Source organism: Lactuca virosa, chromosome 2 (genome assembly GCF_052849685.1).
Source record: "Lactuca virosa cultivar CGN04683 chromosome 2, Lactuca_virosa_CGN04683_v6, whole genome shotgun sequence".
In the NCBI taxonomy this organism is placed as follows: domain Eukaryota; kingdom Viridiplantae; phylum Streptophyta; class Magnoliopsida; order Asterales; family Asteraceae; genus Lactuca; species Lactuca virosa.
The window spans coordinates 47,127,182-47,147,819 of record NC_136427.1 but is presented as its reverse complement, the minus strand read 5'-3'; positions in this window follow the sequence as shown (position 1 = coordinate 47,147,819).

Here is a 20,638-nt window from a genome sequence, read left to right as displayed (position 1 = left end):
TCAGACTAGGTCTTGCTCACATTAAAATCTTCATTGACAATTATTATGATTGTCTTGCCCTGACTGACGAAGAGTTGGCTTCGAGTATGGATAAGAAAGTCTCTGTTGCAATGGAACTTTCAAAGACACAGGCTGAGTTGAAAAAGTATGCTGATGGAGAGATATGTTTAAAACCGTTTGGTTTAGTGTTTGCTGGGAAGGACACTAAAGGAAAGGCTAAGAGATTTCTCTTTGAAGTTGCTGAGATCGAAAGATATACAACGTCACAATATACGAACTTTATTGTTCGTATGAATAATTGCTCGAAAAACAATGATGGTGACAAGAAGGAGTTAAAGAAGGTAATAACATGGTATTCTGAGATACGAAGGATGATGCACTTAGCTGCTCAGATTCTCACGAATTGAGTAGTTCGACTCGTTTACAAAGGGGGAGATTGTAAGGGTCAATGTCTTGTAAAGAGTCGAATTATGTTTAGTCTATTTCGTATATAATGTATTTACTAAGTCACTTTTGTATGAAGCGTAATGGTTCCAGACTTAGTATTTTTTGTACTCTCATGTTTCCTATAAATAGGGACTGAGCTTTGGTTTAGACTACGAGTTTTCCAGATTTCATAGTCTACTTTGGTAATCAAGCTTATTGAGAGTAATAGAAACTTCAAAGTCTTATTTACTTTTTGAGTTCATTACATTGATTGATCTTGCTCTTAATCGATTTCTCATATACAATTCAACTACACTAGGGTTAACTTTGTCATCTCACATCACCACTTCCACTACCATAGCCACCTACAACTTCAAAATCAACCCCCTAAACCACCGCTAAGACACAAATTGAGGCCTCAACTATGTTCGCCCCACCCTTGCGACCATAACCCAACCAACCTCGCCGTCTCTAGCTCTGCCGGAGAGCCTTGCTGCAAAAAACCGACCCTCACCGGAAAACGGCTGTTACAGCCTCCACCTCCCCTCCATTCTCCAAATCACTATAACCTTTCCACTCATCCCCCCATTGCAGACAAAACCATGCCCTCAATTTTAACCTCATGTCACTGAAAATGTCTCGCTGAAGAATCCTATTCTCGCTAGAAAATCTCAAAATCAGTCCAAAACTACAAGACCTATGGTGTAAGTTGAAATTTTTTTGGACATGTGGTTGTTTTTGCAAGAAATATACCAAAGTTAACCATGAAACTAGTTAAGTGGGCTAGAGTGATAACTCTACGTAAAAGTTGTGGCCAAAGCCAACAAAAAAAATGTTACGTCTTTTCCCAACTACACATGTAAAACTTGGGACTTTTATGCTATTTTCCCTAAATACATCCCTAAAAAATCATTTTGGGTTCTTGATAGGCAATTTAGTGATCCAGGTTTGTTTTCCATAATTAATTGTTGGATTTTTTCCGTTTTGGACGATGAATATTCTGATGGGTTTTGAGCATTACAACATTCCTATGGTGAACATGTAACCCTAATGCTTTGGTTCTAGGTTTTTCTCAAGTTATACATGCAAATAATCATCCAAATAATAAACCCTAATTCTAGCTTACAATTTCGAAATTGATAACATAAAACAAAGTTAGATGAATACCTTTTCCTTGTAGCTTGTAGATCTTGACCTTCAAGAGCTTAGTGCCTCAATTGTTGCACCTCTAGTGAGTCGCAAACACCAAGTAGCAATTGGAAGAATATGAGAGAGGTTAGGAGGCTCTAAAAAACTGGCTAGGGTAAGGATCAAGTGTCTGATTTCAGCGATCCAAGGGTTTCAGGTAAAACACTAATCAGATTGCTTAAGCATTAAGCAGTCCAGTAGATCCTTCCAGAAGGCCTCCTTGTACAAAATCTATGTCGACTACACATAGAATTTCGTCCACCCCTTCCTAGGGATCCACAAGCCCAACTTGCAACTATTAGATAATTTCAATATCAGTCCCCATAATTTAATCAGTCTCTTTTGATCACCAAATTAATTCCAAATTAATTTAAGATCAATACTAATTAAATAATATGATTTCTCAATTAATACATTATTCTTGTAATATATTAATAAATCACAATTAACCTCTTTCTTCATAATTCATCCCATCTAATTGTTATGGTGAAGGCAACCCAAAAGGACCATGCTACTATCGGGTCAAGTACATACAAATTATATTTATGGGCTTAGACACCTAATCCAACAGTCTCCCACTTGGATAAGTCTAATAACTATAACTGCAAGTATGACTTCAAAATCCAATTAGCAATCGTAGCTCTCAAAAGCCGCTGTCGAACTCTGACCTAGTCGATGACGTGTCCTTAAGATAAGGGATCATATAATCCTCCATTCTGCAAGATATCGTGTGGACAGTGACATGGAGCATAATCATTCTCAATGTCCAACTGTTTGTTTCCACACTTCTGATTTGCTTGACATAGAACTTAATTGAACACATCAATTCAGTCCTGACTGGGCCCGACACATTAGTCAACACAAAATCATCAAGGGGCCCAAGATATCACTTTTACCTCTTAGGATAAAAGGAACAGATAAACTTTGACTTATATGCTTGTACTATTTACTCATTAAATCGTACACAACAACACGTTTTATAACATCAAGTTACTAATGCGTTTACGCATTATCAATGCACAACGAAATTGTTAAGAACAACTCATATATCTCGGTTTAAAGATTATACGATATTATCGTCTCACAATCACTCGTGATAAATTACATGAAGTGATTCATATGAGTGTGGGTTTAATCCAATACTCAAATCTTATTTCAGAAGTAGCCATGAACGTTGTAGCAAACCTTTGCTTTTTCTAAGCACTTAGACAATATACAAACCAATTCACGATAGTCTAACCTCATAACTTACTCCCAAAGTATGATTGTTGTGGATAATTTGAATAATCTAATTATTCTGGAAGTAAAACATGCAAAAGTGAAACAATAGTAAACAATCGACACAAGATAGTAAACTCTACTCATAAATAAAATTCCTTTATTTAGTCATCAAATGTCAATTACATTTTATCTATTACAAGTTTCTAAATATCTATCTAATCATTAAAACTAATATTGTCCTTCAGACCAATGCTCCTCGCATGATGTAAGTACTTAACCCTGTTGAGACCCTTTGTGAGGGGATCTGCTAGGTTCTCCCTTAATGATACCCTCTTAACTATGAGGAGTCCCTCTTCTGCCTGATGTCTGATGAAGTGATATATTTTGTTGATGTGTTCGGACCTATCATGATCCCTCAGTTCCCTGGTTCAGGTCACCGCTCTTTCGTTATCACAGAAAATTTCCATAGGCTCCTTTATGGCTGGTACAACTCCGAGGTCTCCAATGAATTTCTTCAACCATATTGCCTCCTTCGATGCTTCGCTCGCTGCAATGTACTCTGATTCGCACGTTGAATCAGCCACAGTTTCCTTCTTGGAAATTTTCCAAGTGATCGCTCCTCCATGGCTTCCTTGTAGTTGTTAGGCTTATCCAAATTTATTAGTGTACTATCACTGATAAACGTATCACCTTCAGCTGTTATATGGAAACCATACAACACAGGTGGAACACTAACTCTACTGGAACATCTTAGAGGTGAGGACTCGTCAACTGGTTCAAAAGGAATCTCTTCCTCAGGTTGAGCGCTAGTGTTAGAGGTTCCTTCATCGCTTGACTCTTGAAGCTCTTCAATGTCTATTTGCCTCCCACTGTCCTCTTGTCATAGGAGTACTCTCTTGCAGAAAACCCCTCTCCCCGCAACAAAGACAACATTGTCACTCGGTCTGTAGAAGAGATATCCAAAAGATTTATGTGGGTAGCCGAAGAAAATACACCGCTCACTGCGGGGTTCAAGTTTTTCGTGAGTCTCTCGTCTTACAAATGTCTCGCAACCCCAAACCTTGATATGTGCCAACAAGGGAACCTTCTCTGTCCACATCTTTTGAGGTGTTTTTGCAACCTTCTTAGTTGGGACTAAATTAAGAATATATAAGAGACAGTCTCTAAGGCATACCCTTAGAATGAGATAGGTAACAAAGCTCGAGTCATCATGAAACAAACCATGTCCAACAAGGTTCGATTGCGCCTCTCAGCCACACCATTAAGCTCCGGTGTCCTAGGTGGCATCAATTGTGAAACAATTCCACATTCCTTAAGATAGTTGTGGAACTCGATACTAAGATACTCACCACCCCTATCGGATCTGAGCATCTTTATCTTCCTGCCCAACTTATTTTCCCCTCTTTGTTTAAACTCTTTGAACTTTTCAAAGGTTTCCGACTTGTGCTTGATTAAGTAGATATACCCATATCTGATATAATCGTCGGTGAACGTAACATAGAAGCGGTTAGCATCCCTTCTGGTGGATCTGAAGGCCTCACACACGTCTGTATGTATGAGATCCAACAATCCATCACCTTTTTCACAAGTACCAGTGAAAGGTGATTTAGTCGTCTTTCCAAGTAAACAAGATTCGCATGTATCATCTGGCTTTAGGTTAAATGACACCAAGACTCCATATTTTTGGAGTTGGGCTATGCGTTTCTTGTTGACATGTCCAAGACGACAATGCCACAAGCATGCCTTGTCTAAACCATTAAACGAATCAATATGGAACACATTATTCCCTAAGTTGTCTACAACCATCACAGTTTCATATACACCATTACAAGGCAATGCTTCAAAATATAAAGTACCATTATAGAAAGAATTTATAGAACCAATTTCATTATTAAACAAAAATCTAAAACCTTGTCAGTAAAAACCATGAAAAGAAATAATATTCCTCATCATTTCTGATGAGTAGCAACAATCATTCAACTCTAGACCTAACCCACTACTAATCACTAAAGAATAAATCCCGATCTTGGTGACAGGCGACGATTTCCTATTCCCCATTATCAGTTTCATCTTCCCATGCTCCACATCCCTACTTCTTCTTAGCCCCTGCAAATCAGAACAAATGTGAAAACCACATCCTATATCAAGGACCTAAGAACTAGCATGTGATGAGTTATTAGATTGAATAGTGTAAATACCTGCGAATGAAAGTTTTATCTTTTCATCCTTGATGTCCTGCAAGTATTTAGGGCAGCTTCGTTTCCAATGCCCTTTTTCGTGACAATAGAAACACTCTGCTTCTTTCGGATCAGATGAAGGAGTAGCAGAACCACCATTTCCTTTCGACCCACTTGAAGAAGATCCATCATGAGAATTTCCCTTTTGATTCTTAGAGGGTGCTTTCCTATTTTTCCCCTTCCCATGTCCAATAGCCAGGACTGGGGCAGTAGCAGTAGGAGTGGATATGACAGCTTTGTCTTTGAGTCCACTTTCAAAAGTTCTTAACAGACCTTGAAGTTTTCTCAAGGTGACTTCCTCTTTGTTCATATGATAAGTCATCTTAAACTGGTTATAGCAAGGAGGTAAAGAGTGTATGATTATATCAATCGCTAACTCTTCGTCAAATTTGACATTCAACTTGAGTAGACGATCCACATACCTTTGCATCCTTTTCAAGTGGCTCGTGATAGACTCTCCATCTTTCATCTTGGTTGTTATCAACGAGGCAACAATCTCGTACCTTTCTTGACGTGCACTTTGATGGTACTTTTCCATCAAGTTTTGGCACATCTCGTAAGGCCAGTAGTCCTCGTAGAACCGCTAGAGCTCTGGAATCATAGTGGCTACCATTATACACGACACCTTTGTTGCGTCTTTTTCATGAGCCCTATACTCAACTATCTCTTCAGCAGAAGCCTTGGTTTCGTCTATCTCTTTGAGCTCTTCGTTGAGGAAATATTCCTTCTCCTCGTATCGAAGGGCCATGCGGATGTTGCAGATCCAATCATTGAAATTGGACCCATCAAAAGTGACCGTCCCACAAATGTTCATAAGAGAAAAGGAGCTTGAAGGGTTGGAGTTCGAGCCGGAAGCGTTGTTTGAGCCAGACATCTAAAAAGAAAAGGAACAAAGTTTAGATTAGACAAAGAGTCCTTAATATGACACCCAAATGAAATAAGTCTAGGACCGAACACAATATTTCACAATTCGGAAGAGGGATGCCGTAATCCAATTGCAAAATATTTGAAGGTAGGTAAATGACGATTCACCAATTTCCACCTTGAAAAACGAAATGAACAATTAAGTTTTAAGTGAAATGAAATTCCTAGATTCTTTTGAGATTCATTGAACTTTTCAATGGCATGTTTAATCTCGATTATGCCCTTCAAGTTTGTGATTGGGATACTGTCACACCCCAAAACCGGAACGGCGGAAACGTTCTGGGGTGGAGGACGTCATGTCAAGTATCACCACACATGCAGTATAGTAATAAAAGTATAACAACCATTGCATTAATAGTATAAGTTTTTACATGAGTTACATTTAACAACAACATCAAAGTAGATATAGAGAATAACATAAGATGCAGCTCGGTACAAGGCTGACTTCGCGAAAGCTCCTGGAGTGTACCTGTCTACTGACGACCTGAGAATACAAGTTATTTTGAAAGAGAGGATCAGCATTTTAATGCTGGTGAGCTCATAAGTATTTTAATGACATTGATATAAATACATGTTTTTCCTCAAAATAATCTCATTAGATGATGGTGATAAAAGTTCATAAAGTATTTGAATTCCTTCCAGAAAATCCTATATTTTCTACTATAACCAGTCTTCTATCAAGTCCCGACTGTTTTGTGTTTAAAGGAATGAGTAGTCTTCTACCAAGACCCGACTGTTTTGTGAAAAAGGAATGAGTAGTCTTCTACCATGACCCGATTGTTTTGTGTAAAAGGAATGAGTAGTCTTCTACCAAGATCCGACTGTTTTGTGAAAAAGGAATGAGTAGTCTTCTACCAAGACCCGACTGTTGTGTTTATAAAGGATTATTTTTCCCAAATGTTACTATCCATATCAAAATATAGTTTTACATTATCGTTTTATATCAAAAACGTTCTAAGTTAATGTATTAGGGAAAATATTATAGTATCGTAGTTTTATATGTAGAAACTACCATGGTACTAATTACCTTAAGGCCATGATTTATAAGGTAGATGTGAAGATACTCGTAACCATACTGATTGACGGATGTAAACACGACGACCTGCTGGCGTCGAAATAAATGTGACATTTGTCACCCCTTGGCTTGGTCGGCCGGGACTGTAGCTAGCAGTCAGGATGTGGGATGGTCTGTCCCGTATAGATCTATACACATAATGCCTGCTCTCCCTCCAGGAGACTCTGGTTACCACTCGACAACGGTGAAATCCGCGTCATGAGGATGTATCTCATGCTTTGATTGATATATACGTTTATTTTTAGTAAATGTACATGTTTTAGAATATTGATATAGCTAGTTTCTCCTCATAAAAGTTATGGTTGGTTTCTAAACTATACCTACTATAGTTTACTTGGGAGGTTATCTAGGTACCTTTGCTACCCAAAGGCGCTGAACTGGAGTAAGAGTTTTAATATCTAAACAGATATACATAATATATAACTAGGATTTCAACGACACTCGGACAAATAACTGGATACTCTAAGTCCACAACCAAACAAGGAACAGGAAGTAAAGCGGGCTATCAGTCCTAAGTCCTTCAAACCCTACTTATATAACTATATCTATATAGACATGAATCTAACAAGAATATAAGTTTAAAAGACTTTGATAAAAGTTTAGTAATTTAAAAAGAGATTTGAAAACAAGATTTGAAAACCTTTAGCTGAGTAAAACAGATTAACATGCAAAAATCTATTTGATTGACAGTTATTAATCACATGTGATTGATATAATAACTTAATAGTTCAACTTGTATTCCCCCCCCCCATAAAAGCATTTAAAATCATTTCAAAGGTTGATTAAGGGGTATGAACTCACCTGATGTGAGTAACTCGAAAGAAAGATTGATATAGGATCGTCGGGTGTCGAATGAGGTCGTGAGCACAAACGGATCCTAGTTTAACATGTAATAACACATATATGAATACACTTAGGGTATATAACCACTAATAGATACATGGACACACCTTAGGGACATGAAAACACTTAGGATTAAGTGTTACCAACACCTATGGAAGTCCCTAAATGAGTGTAGGACCTTAGATTTGAGTGTAAGGCCACCAAACTCGACTTTTATGCATGTGCGGCCAGGTGTACGGCCAGGGTGTGCAGCCAGGCTTGTGTGCGGTCGTACATGGGAGTGTGCGGCCGTACAGAGTGTGTGTGCGGTCGTACACAGGGATGTGTGGCCGTACACTCTTCATTCATGCCCAAAAATGTCAATTTTTAGGTGTGTCAAGGCCAATACCAAGTCCAACTAGCAGATAGGGGGTCAAACTCTCACTTTGGTGGGTTTTTGAGGTGTGTACGGCCACCTTATGAAGGTGTGCGGCCGTACACCTTCAAGTGATGAAGAACACGAAGAACATGAGGAACATGAAGAGTTTTAGGCTTAGATTAAGGTGTCTTACCAGTATAACAAGCTGAATGACGGAGTACTTCACGTTTTTTAGGCCCTTAGAGTGTTCTTGGATGATGTTTCTAGAGAGAGAAAGTAGAGAGAGAAAGTAAGTGCAGCCAAAAGAAAGGAATGAGTGAAGGGGGTCACCCTATATATATAGGGATGAGTGTGCGGCTGGAAGATGGTGTTGGATTAGGTGTCTAAGTTCATAACTATTCTGGGATGTACTTGACCCGATCAGCATGGTCCATTTGGGTTGCATGGCATCAATCATTTGGATAAACTAAAATGAGATAAATAACACTTATGGTGTATTAATATATTATAAGTTCTAATATATTAATAATATTATTTAATTAGTTTTGATCAAGAATTAATCTAGTATTAATTAAGTGATCAAAAGATGACTAATTAAATATATGGGTTGATTATGTAAATCATCCATAACTTGTATAGTGGGCTAAAGGCTCCATGGATTATCAAGTTGGGCTAAGGTCCATAGGATGCTCCATGGATGCTCCATGGGAGTTACAAACCCATGGGCCATGGAAATGAAGAGTCATGTTACATTAGGGTTTCCATGGTGTAACCCTAATTGTAACACACTATATAAAGGATATGAAGCCACCAAAATCGACGACCACTAGAACTAGTGAGATAAGAGAGGGCTAGCCGATTTTCTAAGTGTGTATCATTTCTCTCAAAGTTTAATCCAAGTGCATTTGGTGTTATGTGAAACATTTGAGGCATCACACTTGGGGTGCTAGGCTCACAAGGTTTTCAAGGAATCCAATAACTACAAGGTATGTATTTCTAGCTATCTTTTATGTTTAAAAGTTCCCCATGTATGCTAGATAGGATTAAGAACCTTGGAAATCAAATTTTTGCATGTATTTTAGACAAACATAGATCCAAGGTTTATAGGGTTGCATGTACTCCTTAGGAGTGTTAGAATGCTCATAACCCAACAGTGGTATCAGAGCCTAGGCTTGTTTGTTTGATACTTGATGCAAAATAGTGGAAAAAGTCGATTTTCTTGCTGTCTGCATGATGAACTCGCCGAGTCCATGGGGGGACTCGCCGAGTCCATGACTAAACTCATCCTACTTGTCGAGTAGGTTCGTGCACTCGACGAGTAGGAGCCTCAGAATGCAGATTTTCGACTTTTGCTGCTGGAAATGGACTAGAAACATTACCCTAAACTGTTTTGGTGTTTTAAAACTTGTTTTTGAAGGGGTAATGGTGGTTCTAATCCATTTACAATGGCTAATATCAAAATTACATGATTATATGTGTTCATATGTTCTTGAAATTTTGATATTCATATTCATGTTCTTATGAGTTTAGATGATCATACGAATTATTTGTAACTTCTTGCTAGTTTTAGTTCTTGATCATTATGTGTTTTAATGGAATCCATAATTTGTCCTCAAGTTATGGATTACCAAAAGTCATTCTTTTAAAAGTTCATTAAAGAAACACATAGGTTACATAAAATGAAAGGTCACTCATTTTATTAAACCATTAACTCATAAGTTATGAAAGTTGAAAAGTTTTGAAAGTTTACAAAACTTGCCCTCAAGTTTTGGAACAAGTAAAGTCATATTAAAACTTTCGTTCCAACCCTTAGAATTTTAAAAGTTAAAATTCAACCCTTATACTTATAATATTATAAGTTTAATAATATATATATATATATATATATATATATATATATATATATATATATATGTATAAGATCAAGTCATTTTACCGCAAGTAGGCCTCATTCACGAAGCCGGTCTATAAGGGGGGTATAAGGTTGTTGCCTATAAAATGGCAGCTTAATGGGTGTCCACTCTCACCCACCGCTTCCTTGACTGGTGGAGGGTCGTTAGCCGAACGGGTAGGACAATGACTTAAAATTCTCCCATCATTAAAAGTATTAATGATTATTATAAAGTAACTAAATGTTTTTATAAATTCCCAATCTTAGTTACTTAGGAAAATGTGAAAAAGGTGCTAACCCATGAAATTACACTTTGCACTTTGCTTAAGTCGCTTAGTGGAGCGCGTGTGGTTTACCGACACACTAGCTTGATTTGACAAGGTAGGCAAAGGGTTTCTTAAAGTTTATCATAGGCCGGTGGAGCGTGTGTGGTTTACCGGCACATCGGTTGGGTGATAAACATTTAAGAGTACCAAGTAATTTGCATGGTTACATCACACCTTGTTTTGTGATCCTCGGCATCCCAGTCACAAAACCTGAAGGGCACACTCGAGATTGAAACATGCCATTGAAAGTTCAATGAATCTCAAAAGATCTAGGAGTTTCAAAACCAATTAAAACCTAATAATTTATTTCGTTTTTCATGGTGGAAATTGGTGAATCGTCATTCACCTACCTTCAAATATTTTATGGCTTGGATTACGGCATCCGTCTTCCGAGTTATAAAATATTGTGTTGGATCCTAGCCGTAATATTTCATATTGGGTGTTATATTACGGACTTAAAATCAACTAACTTGAATATCTCCCATTGCAGATGTCTGGTTTAGACAACTGTGATCTTCCCAAATCTCATGGAAATCATATTTCTGTACCTCCACCTCCTCCATTTATTCTCCCTGACCCACAAGCCCGAAGACTTGAGAGGTTCAAGGTCACTCAAGCCCTACTAGAAATGAAACATAAAGATGGAAGACCTGTGTGCACTCATGTCTTAAGAATGAAGTCACACATTGACAGGTTGAGAATGTTGGGTGCTGTTATTTCAAGGAAGTTTGCTATTGATTGGGTTCTTCAGTCACTTCCTGAGTCGTATAGTGAGTTTATCAAAGACTTCTATATGACAGATCACGACATGACCCTAATAGATCTCTCTTATTTGCTTGTTGCTGCTGAATCAGCAATGATTTGGCGCAAAAGTCAAGCAAATATGGGTGGAAGGTCTATTTCTCAAACTTCCATGGACATTGATAATGGTAACATTGAAAGTCCAGAAAAGCTTTCTCTTCCCAATGGAAAGGGATCGGACTTGGTCAACCCGGTTGACCAAAAGGTAAAGGGAAAAGCTAAGTCTGTAATAGTCCTGTGTACCATTCCCAAAGAGTCTATATGTTTTCATTGTCAAGAGAAGGGGCATTGGTTGCGAAACTGCCCTATCTACCTGAAAGATCTAAGAGAGAAGAAAAAATCAAAAGGATTTGACTCTGCTTCAGGTAAGTCCACTATCTAACTCTGTTAAGTTCCTTATTGATGATTCTTAAAACAATATGTGACTGGTTACATTTTTGTGTGTTTGGCAGGATCAAGCAAAGGGAAGGAAACTTAAAGGAAGGGTATGCTGAATCTAATCGCGAAGATGGATTTTAATCGCATGATTTGAAGATCGGTTTCTTGAGCTATTACTTAAGAGTTATGATAGATTGCTAGGAATAATATGTAATAGCATAGTTTTCATTTAAAGTTGCATTGTAAGGATAAGTTTTCCGCATTTATTAAATAAATAAAATTTTGTTTTACTTTATTTTATATATCCTTGCAATGGCATTTATGGAAAATTGATGTTTGTATGGTTCTAGCAATAATGGAAACATGAATTTGATTCCTTCGTTTATGGTAGTGTCTAAATTTACCAAATAAGGAAAGATTCTCATCAACCAAGGTTTCAATTGGACCGAAACTTGGAATCATGCAAGTTGTATAGTATGATGAATGAGAACTTTTAGCTTTTGAAAAATTAAGACTAATCCCTAGTTTACATTTACATGTGAGTCAAGTGAAGGACTAAGGGATCGGGTACACATTCATGTGCACTGATCAAGTCCACCACAAAAGATTAATAAGACTATTCGTCATGATTTACAAAGGTTTAGTAAATATGGTTATACTTACAAGTTAAGTATAATTCTGAAACATTGGAAAGACTTCGATGTATGGCAGAACGAATAAGAAGAATCAAATTAGGCGGAAAGATAAAAGTTTCTCAAATCTGAAAAGATGGGAGAGTACTTTAGTATCATGTTGTGTGAGCATCTTAATGACTAAGAAACCATATCACAATTGGTCCTCTAAGGACATCTTAGTTCATTCCTATGGCTAAGAAGAGGAACCAAGAATTGCTGAAAGGGTTAAATCAAGAAGATGAGTCACACTTCGCTCCAAAACAAGTCTTAGAGTCATACTCCAAGATTGTAATTTGAGTGACATATCTTAAAGAAAGGTTTATAACACTTGTCAAATGTAAGAGTAAAAGTGTCCTACTCTTGTACATTTGAAATTGGTAAGTTATGATGTTTTGGATAAAACAAAGACCAACTGAGGCCAATTGTGTGAAGTGTTTGTCTTGATTAAGAATCCGCACTATCTCTTGAATATTTGGCAAGTGAGTCTTATATGTCAAGAGGACAGTGAGAGTCTTAAAGATCTTGAAAAGGCTTCCAGATCTAATCAAGAAGGAAAAAACCTATAGTTTATCACTAGCACACGACTTGAGGTTTATATCGATCGTGTTGACATATTCCTATTTCTGTGCCCATTCGAGTTAAAGTCAGCTTTGCATATGAGTTCTGAGAGTTCTCAATTGAGTGCATGACAACTTGGAAGCAATGGCAGGCCCTTGTGCTGCCAGGTGGCAAGAAGTTAAGATTGCAAGTTCAATCCATAAGAGTTTGAATTTGTCACTAACCTTGTCTTGTGATTATGGTTCTGACAAATTCACATGGATAGGAACACATACACCTAGAAAAAAAAGGAAAAAAATATCTAAGTGTCATAAGTTTTCTCTCCGATTCATGAATATGACGGTGAGGAAACGTTTTCACTAAGTAGATTTTAACTAGATAGCAATTGTGATATTTGCATTCTCAAAGTCGTTAGTGGAGCATGTGTGGTTTACCGGCATATTAACATGGACTTGTGAGAAATGGCAAAGGTCTAAACAATTGAGACTATGATTAAGGCATCCTCTTTTCATAGTTTTGAAATTGTTTAGACACACATGTGTGCTATCTAAGGAAAGGTGTATGATTTTGATAAAGTTTTATCAAAGCATCTCGTATCAGAAATATGAACTTTGGTATGGAAGTCAATTAAGTATTGATTTCTAGAATTCCAGCTGATTTCTGAGTACATGTCAAGCTAGTGGGAGCATAAGTTTTATGCTAATAATCGTCATGCAAGTGGGAGCATGATAATTATAATAAGTGTTGCAAGTTAGCAATGTTAATTATAGAAAACAAAAGGTTTCAATTGGGAAAAGTTGTTTTGCTATAATTAAGGGAGAGGAAATTATACTTCATTTCAATTCTAAAAAGCTTAGATTGAGGTTTTAAACATATTGAGTCGGAGATATATATATATGAATTTCATGTTGGAATGGCTCAACATAAGGAAATTCTATATATGGGCCTATTATTTGCGTTCTAAAATTCGATTATGATTACGACATTCCTTTTCATAATCTGAATTTTAGGAACTTGGCAAATAGAAATAGAAATATTATAGCAAAAGACTGGTCTAGTATCAGGTCTTCTGCAATCGTGTCCCATATGCTTCGGATATAGGATCAAATGCATGTGCTATAATATTCATTTGTTCTAAATTTTTCCAAAAATGCCCCGAGCATTAAGAGGGAAAAAGTACTAGAACTAGACATGACTAATTTGATTAAGCAATTGTCGAGGATAATCTAAGGTTTACCAAAGATTGGTTGCTCAGGGACAGTTGGAAGTATAGTGTTAATTTTGGAAGGACCATATTGACATATTCTGAAAAGAGGCAACTCTTGTTCAGGAGTAATAGTCAAAAGGGGAATATGGAAATATTCCCATAGGTGGAAGTTATTCATTAAATCTGTGTAAGATTAGGAAACTTAATGCAAGAAAAATGTTCAAAGCAATGAACATTGAATATGAGACTTCGGTTCCATGGAGTTGATCTCCATTGGAATACTCTGTAATGTCTGTTGACAAGTCTTTGTGACTTTGTGCATAATCATTACAAGAGGACCAATGCATATAAGTTTATAATCTAACAGATTTAAGTAAATGGCAGGAATCTGGGATTCGTGCATTTGCGGTAAGGATTTGGGATTGTGAAATGAGTATCATTGGAATTATGTTCAATCGATCTATTTCACAAAGTAAAAGATCATAGACAAACTTAGTATGCATACTTGGTGTATGGCATGACTAATGTTTAGACAAACATAGTGTGCATACTTGGTGTATGGCATGACTAGTGTTTAGAAAACATAGTGTACATGCTTGGAGCATGGGACAACTATTGTTTTTATTCAAGTATAAAGTTGATAGTTTGAAACAGTATACAATGAATAATGTGTAATCAATATGGTGATAAATAAAAGGTGTGTTTATTTATATTCATAAGTTCTGAGACCATAGTTGATTCGATTATTCTTGTGTTTCACTTTGCATGTTTTGACTTCCAGAATAACTAAGTTGCTCTTCCTGAATGACTAAGTTATTCAAACCATCCACAGTCGGTCATATGTTGGAAGTAGATATGAATCAAGACTGTCATGGGTTGGATTGTAGAGGTCTAAGATGTTGGACAAAGTGGTGCTACAACACTCATGAATGCTCATAAGTATTGAGTATTGGAATCAACCCACTCTCACTGGTATCACTTCATGGAATTTTATCTCGAGTGATCGTGAGACGGTAATATCATATAAGTCTTCAAACCTAGAGATATGACTTGTTGCCTATGAATTGGTTATACATTGATCGTACGAAACCGCATTGGTAACTCGATGCTATAAAACGTGCCTTTGTGTATGATTCAACAAGTAGTAGAACAAGCATATGAGTCGAAGTTTATATGTTCCTTCTTGGATTAGAAGCGATATCTGGGCCCCTTGATGATTTTGTGTTGACCCATGTACCGGGCCCGGTCAGAACTAAGTTGAACTGTTCACTTAAGTTCTATGTCAAACAAATCGGAAATCGGGAAACAAACTGCTGGACAATAAGTAAGACATTGTTCCATGTATTTGTCCGGCTGATATCTAGAACAGAGGATTATATGATCACTTATTTTAAATAGAGTATCGTCATCATCTCAGTTCCGCGAGACCTTGAAAGAGCTACGATTGCTGATCGGTTCCTGAAGTTATTCTTGCAGATATAGTTATTAGACTTATCCAAGTGGGAGACTGTTGGATTAGGTGTCTAAGTTCATAACTATTCTGGGATGTACTTGACCCGATCAGCATGGTCCATTTGGGTTGCATGGCATCATGCATTTGGATAAACTAAAATGAGAGAAATAACACTTATGGTGTATTAATATATTATAAGTTCTAATATATTAATAATATTATTTAATAAGTTTTGATCAAGAATTAATCTAGTATTAATTAAGTGATCAAAAGATGACTAATTAAATATATGGGTTGATTATGTAAATCATCCATAACTTGTATAGTGGGCTAAAGGCTCCATGGATTATGAAGTTGGGCTAAGGTCCATAGGATGCTCCATGGATGCTCCATGGGAGTTACAAACCCATGGGTCATGGAAATGAAGAGTCATGTTACATTAGGGTTTCCATGGTGTAACCCTAATTTTAACACACTATATATTGGATATGAAGCCACCAAAATCGACGACCACTAGAACTAGTGAGATAAGAGAGGGCTAGTCGATTTTCTAAGTGTGTATCATTTCTCTCAAAGTTTAATCCAAGTTCATTTGGTGTTGTGTGAAACATTTGCGGCATCACACTTGGGGTGCTAGGTTCACAAGGTTTTCAAGGAATCCAATAACTACAAGGTATGTATTTCTAGCTATCTTTTATGTTTAAAAGTTCCCCATGTATGCTAGATAGGATTAAGAACCTTGGAAATCAAATTTTTGCATGTATTTTAGACAAACATAGATCCAAGGTTTATAGGGTTGCATGTACACCTTAGGAGTGTTAGAATGCTCATAACCCAACAGATGGGTGTGCGGCCGCACACACCATGTTGGGTGTGTTTCGCCCGATTTGTTGATGCTACACACATTCTAACCCTTCCTAGGACTCATATCTAGGTTGTACTAAGCCTAGAACACTCATATAGACCCACCACTTCATTACAAAATAGCAAAACTAGGTTAACTTTGATAAAAATGAAGAATGTACAAGTTAGAAATTTCGAGTTGTCACATTATCCCCCCGTTAGAGGGAATTTCGTCCCGAAATTAGAATCTTAACGAATACTCAGCGATAGGTGTGAAAGATGTAGATACTTCATGCACTATCTTATCCGCCCATTCCCTTGGGGAAATCAGATCTATACTGGGTTCTAACGAACATTTACTACGATGTATGGCTTCTCCTCCGATCTCAGGGCTACACGGGATAAGGTTTCATCAGTTTCCTTTACCGAGCTTGATTTCTCCTGTTTCCCTTAATGAACGTGACTCTGGTTTTTATGTATCTAGTCAAGAAAATGATGAGAGTTTTGTCGGGTACTACTGGTTCATTCGTTGAGACGTGGATAGGTTAAGATGGAATTTATGGAATCCCTAAAGTAGTTGGGGTCTGACGGATGTTGGACCAATTCTTATCAAGAATCTCTGATGGCCCTAAGTTCTTAGGAAAATAGAACGTTCCGTACCAAAAACATAATGTACTTCCATGGTGAGATCATCACTTGGCGTGATCGCCATTCTAAAGTTCCAAAAGTTTTCTCTTACTGGAGGTGTAGTCCTTCTGATTGGTTCTTAGGAGTCTCAGGTCATCTTCGGATTCATATTTCCTACTGGTTGGCTTTCGGAGGTTTTTTGGATCATTGAAGGTGCTGACTATATGCTGGCATCTATTGGTTGTGTGGCATCTGCCTCGGTCCAGTGCAGAAAAGACCTGCACTTTCGACTCATGAGGTGCTTCTAACAGAATATCTCAAACGTCAGGATGATAGAGGGTTTTACCAGATGATGCTTAGATAACTCCAATTTCATCATAGTCTAATAGATGCTTTCACAGCATGATCCCTAATCGGAAGGAATCGTTCTCTCATTCGGTTCGCTGTTTCATGGATAGCAGTCTCTGATCAGGGCTAGCTTCGCCCTTAGAGATTTTATGAAGTGATTGACTATTTCGGGAGGTGGTTCTACTATCTCTTTAGGGATTATATTCCTCGGAACACCTAGTAGTCTATCAAATCTCTATGACATGCTCCATTAGTTTTTCCATTGTGTCTGCTTCCTCAAGTTTGTAGGAAACGCGCGATCTTATATAACCTGTAGACTAACACCTTGACTGGTGTCGAGTCCACAATCTCTTTATGACCTGGGTTATAAAGCTTAACGCAACTTGTTGTCTACTTTACTCGAGTATTCCTGGTCGCGGAGGTAATCATGTGGTTCTTAGTACCCTAGTATTAACTTTGGTGAATGCAGACTATCATTTATAGGGCGACGATAACTTTTCTCGCATGACGAGGCACTATCACAACTCTTTCCGACCCAGGCACTTCTCGCCTGTATCTGGATGAACGAAGTACTTGAGTAGTGTGAGCATCCCTTGCAACTACTATTCTGATGTTACCGAGTTTCTCTATCTAGATTAAATCTAGATGGCATAAGACTCTTCAACTCAGAACCTCTAATTTCGTCATCCATTCTTCTCAAAATTTAACCTGTCACACCTTTCCAGGTTTCTTGGCTCACTACTGAGATGCTTAATTTGTGGGATCAGGCGTGAATGGATGGTCGTAGTCAATGTTTTTGACTCTTACGAGTTGAGTTACTTTTTCCTAACTGAGGGTGTCAGCTACTATGTTGGCTTAACCGGGATGACATCAAATTTCGAATTTGTAGTCATTTTAGTAGCTCAACCCACAATTGTTCTCTTGACTTCAGCTCCTTTCCTATGGGTATATGATGAAGGGTTTTATTTTAAGGTTCGTGGTAGACCTCATACTCGGCTCAATCACAGTTACTCAGTGTATACAAGTCGTATATAATTGAGATTGACAGGATGTTCAGATGTGTGGCCCCACCCTAAACCCACAACCAAACAAGGAACAGGGAGTAGGGAGGAAGCACACATCTTAAATCTTATTGACCTAAATTATATACCACTCTAATGCATATACTCAGTAGTAGTAAGCTAATCCCATGAGTTCTTTCTCTTGATTCACGAACTTGATCATACGGTGCAAGTGGCCTTTCTGGAGGATCTATTGAGTAGGCCTCGGGCGGTTATTGTCTTCCGGAATACCTACAGTGCCTTTCGCTTTTTAATAGCTAATGGGGTTGGTCAACAACGCGCGGTACCCCTCTCATGGGCACTTCTGAAGGTTGGATGAGAGAGACGACAGATGGTTCGCATTAGGTTTCTTATTAGGTTCGAAAGAACCTTTATTTGACACCTATGATAAGGTGAAAGTTCTTTTTACACAGCACTAGGAATTCTTGCATGGTCGAACCAAGTCGAACCATGACCAACGGTAGTGTCGAAATTAGTAAACATCGACACGATATAGAATGAAGATTGATAGGACCATGTGCTGAACCGGGCACACAAGTTCTTAGCGTTTCGGGTTCGTCCATGGTATTACTATTGCGAATACTTGGACCGACATGATTGATGCTGAACGCTAGGGGTCCTGATGCTTTGGAAAGATGTACTTTTCATGAATAGATTTCTCACAAGGACTCTCTATAATCGCCTAGTATAGACTAGTCATGTATAATTATGATTAAAAGGACTGTTGACTGAGCGACTCCGCTCTAAATCCACAACCAAACAAGGAACAGGAGATAAGGCCGCATCACTCACTCGAGGTCTATCAATCCTAATTATAAATGGCCTTAACGTATATACTAAGCCATCATAGCTTTACCTGATGGGTTTTTAAGTTTTACAACAGTGTTGTGACTTTTGCCTTAACAAGGGAGTAATTACAATTTGAATTGATTATTTAAAGTTTTCGATTACCTACTTAAGGTTGAGAAGCGTACCAAAATTCTACCGGGTTCCTTGATGTTCCTCTAGGTATTAGGGCTAAACTCCTCCTGCGTCTTTGTCATTTCTTTCAGTTGGGCAGTCCCTCTTGAAATGTCCAATTTCACCGCATAGGTGGCATATTGGACTGGTCCCAACATTGGTGGTTGATGTAATGAACTCAACCGGAGTTCTGCAGTTACGAGCGGTATGCCCCTTCATGTTGCACCTAACGCAAAAGGGTTCTCAACAGACTCCATAATGATGGTAGTCACACTTGCTGCAGTGGGGGAAGTTTCCTAGGTATGGTCTTCTTGGTGTCGAGACAGGCGGGTTGACATGGGTATTGACTGCCTCAGCTTGCTGCCCTTCGGAAGGTCCTTGAGTCGAGGTACTCCCCGTCTCGTTCCCAAACTTTCTTTTCAGGGGGTTAGGTTGGAGTTCTTGGGTGGCTTTACACACCGGTGCTGGTTGCTTCTGCCCATTGCTATGATCGGGATTCCCGATAGTGCTTCTGCTAACATTTGCGTTGTTAGCATTCATGTGAGCCATGACAGCTGCTACGGCAGCTGAAACTGCAGCTTGGAACGTAGCTTCATCGATCTGAAGAGTCGGTGTCTTGCTAGCGGGTTGGTTACGTTTCTTCGGAGGCATGGTTTTTCCTACACGATGAGGAACACGAGTTGATGAGATACGATGGTTAACCCTAGACATATCTTTCTTTACTATAATAGGCATAAATTTTTCCCGCGTTTTGAGCTATGGTTCTCTAAGGGTCGACCTACATCCCTATGATGCAGTCCTGGTAACAGGGTAGAAGTAAGTGTATCGGAAAGCCATAAATCGGATGTCGTTCCAACTAAGTTATCTTTATATTGGAGAGGTTCACTCTCCGGCTTTGAAAAGATTTGAAAGAAGTTCGGAACAAAAATTACACAAGAAAAGACTCAGGAAAGTTTAGGGCTAAACACTCTTAATCGAAATTTTGTGATCCGATCTATTTATCTTAGTCGCGACGGGAAGGATGATTTGCCTAACACATTGTGTGAGTAGTGTAACCACTAACTCACTAAGTTGTATTAATTTATGGGTTATTAGTGTGACTTATAGGGGTAGAACACTTCTCGGGTTTCATACATTGGCTCCTTCTGTTCTCCGTTTACTCTTGACTGGAATAAACGTTGGTTTTCTTCGGGTACTTATATAGGGTTCTCTCCTCCTGTAGACCTATTGAATCTCCGC